Source organism: Populus euphratica, unplaced genomic scaffold, assembly GCF_000495115.2.
Source record: "Populus euphratica unplaced genomic scaffold, PopEup_1.0 scaffold17.1, whole genome shotgun sequence".
Classification (NCBI taxonomy): domain Eukaryota; kingdom Viridiplantae; phylum Streptophyta; class Magnoliopsida; order Malpighiales; family Salicaceae; genus Populus; species Populus euphratica.
Window position 1 is genome coordinate 835198 of NW_011499884.1, and position 3268 is coordinate 838465.

Here is a 3268-nt window from a genome sequence, read left to right on the forward strand (position 1 = left end):
GCAGGAATCAAGATATCCAAACACTCCCCCCTGCCATGTTACTTATTTTATACTGCAACTTTTCTGGTTATGACTATATGTAGCTTCCATTGTGATTTTATCATTATTGATTGTAGAACTTGCTTGGAAATTGCAACCAAAAGGACATGATCTGATGCAGAGGCCAATCCTAGTTTAAAGCATGATAGATTAATCAAGGAAGTTGATCTACTGGTACTGCAATGGTGTGTCAGTACTTTGTGTTGAGCCATGCAACTTGCCAAAATTATGCAGGGGTGCTGTGAATATGCAGTAACTTGCTAGTTAATTAAGAAAATCATGTCGACAAAGATAAATAATGTATCTCTCAGAAGAATTTCGCAACAGCTTCCCTGCGTCTACTCTTCGAAGAAATTTGAGGTGTGGAAAAATACCGTTGAAAATTGATGTTTTCTTGGAGTTGGGTTCCAGATGCCACCTCCTCTAACCTGCACTACCTTTATTTGTTTTTTTACAAATTCGTTGAAAGACAGAATCGGGTGTTTAGTGTGAAAATCTGACTGAAAAAGAGGGTTTAAAAAAAAAAAACTGTAAACAAAGTCGTGTTTCATCTTTTCGAGGTTGAAATTTTGGCAATTTGGCTTTGCTTGTTGAGAGTTGCAAAGAATATTGAAGCTTGATGTAGCTTTTCACTTTATTTGTTGCATGAGAGGAGTGAGTGTCTAGCATCAATATGCTTTGAACTGGCTCCTTTTCCACATTAAGACTGCCATCATAACCCAGCTCCTTACTCATCAGACCATCCCTTCCTTTTTGATGCCAAGTGGGTCAGTCAAGTGCTATTCCACCATGTGGATCTGTTTCTCCTCATCCTGTTCTTAGCCCATAATCTGATACACGTACGCCATTAAACTACTTCGTGGCTCATATTCCATGCGGGTTTGGTCTGCATGAGAATTGAGAAAAACAGCAAAGCCACCATGTGAATGAATTTATGGTCTTTGGCAGGTAGTCCTTGTTCATTACCATATGCTCTGTTGAACCAGTAATAATCTGTGAACTGCTAACCCTTTTGTCTCATATATAGTGAGATCTGACCATGAGAATCAACCATCTACTTCACATGTTTGATTTTCTGACTCGAAGAGGTAATGGAGTATCCATATAAAATAGAGGCCAGCTGATGAAATTGATTGCATAAATGGGAGAAGGGACAAAACAAAGAATTGCATCGGATAGGGGATACGCTGTAAGAGTTACTGCCAAGATGATTCATTCATCAAGAACATAGACTGGAGGGAATGGAAATATAGTCTCTGCTAGTCCTTAATTTACTACATGAGATCACGATATCTTCTTTGCAAGTATTTTGAAGCCATGGCAGGGAAGAGCATCATTTTCGTACTCATATTTTCATTCCATACATATATGGTCGTCCGGTATCAGAATCTGGCAAAATTAACAGGCCATCTTCGGTGGAGGAAAATGTATACAAATCCGTTCCATAAATGATCCATGGCTGTTATGAAGTTACGCATGACAGTCTGGCTACACTAGTTGCTGGCAGCATTAGATTTTGGGAAAATTCTTCAATACAGGATTATTATACAAATCACCACCCAGACAAATTAATCTGGGTTTCCCTTTCATGGGATCTTGAAACAACCCAGGATTCATCCGTTGCAGCATGGTAAATGACATCATTTTGTTTGCAGGAGAATCGTAGGAAATGACATCATTTTTGTACGATCCAATGGATATGGGTGGCCCATGGTCCTTTATAGCCTAAGAAAGAGGAGTCAAAAGAGAATGAGAGACAGCTTGAGTGTGTATGGCAAGGGAAAAAAAAGAAAGAAGGAAAGGCATTCCCTATGCTCGATAAAGTCCATATTCGATACTTTTACTGCTTTTATTTTTCTGTGACTTGACGCCATGAAATTTGTTAAAAAAGCATTCAACAGCTAATTTGGAGAACACTTCAGAAAAGGCTGTTCGAAAAGAGAGAAAGTGAGATTTTGTTGGGCATAGGGCTCTCCAGGATTCTGCGACCACGTAGTTATTCACATATGGTGCCCAAAAATATTTTTCTTTTCCTTTTTAGATTAAAAATATATTTTTTACCGTTTTAATATTAATAAAAATCATGGCCTCACATCGTCTTTTTCTTGCAAGATTATTGGTACGATGATGTATATTATTTTTTTAAAATATTTTTATTTTAAAATATATTAAAATATTTTTATTTTATTTTTTAAAATTTATTTTCGACATTATTACACCAAAATAAATTAAAAACATGTAAAAAAGTAAAATAAATTTTAAAATATTTTAAAATATGATTAAAAACACCACCTTAAACTTGGTATCCGGGGCCTTTACTTTTGAGTGCATTTGTTTTTATAGTAACTTTTATGATTATAATTTTAAAAAATAAATTTTAAAAAAATATGGTTAATTGAATTTAGATATGTATTTGGTAAAAAATACAGTTGAAATTTATGCACATCAAAAAATATATATAAAATGTTTGGTTATGGTTGTTTTTCAAAAGTGTTTTTTTTATTTGGAAATATATTAAAATAATTTTTTTATTTTAAAAAAATTATTTTTGATATCAGCAAATCAAAATGATCTAAAAATATTTAAAATTTAAAATAAAAACAATAAAAAATTTTAAATTTTAAAAAGATACTTTTGAAACACAAAAATAAATAAAATTCTACAAAACTTAGTTAAAAAAATAAATAAAAACTGTTTTATAAAAACCGTGTTTCAAATTTAATTTTTTAATGAGTCCTATAATATAAAATGTAATTTAGTATATTAGCAAACCCTTAACTATGTTTTTTGCACCACAAATATAGAAGCTAGAAGCAAGTGCAAAACAAACAGAACCTAATTCTATACTGTATCCTGGATAATAGATATGATGTATAAAATCAAAATAAAATAATCTCAACGGATAATAAATTTCGAATTCTTATTCTTGTAACGAGTGAAGAGAGTGTAAGAGAAAGTTTCATTGAATAAACAAATTACAAGCGACTGACAATAGTTCAAGGAAACTAAATAAAGTTAATTATTAATTGTGTAGATCGTCTTGTGATCGAGAGTACGTGAGACAACTTTATTCGGTGAATTATAAGTTACTTCTTATAATTTAAAAAATAATAAATTAATTCTCATAATTTTAGAAATTATATATTTAATTTCTATGTTTTTATATCTTTTGTGTCGTATTTTATTTTTTCTTGAAAAAAAGAGAGAAAGAAACCGAACAAGGGAAAGA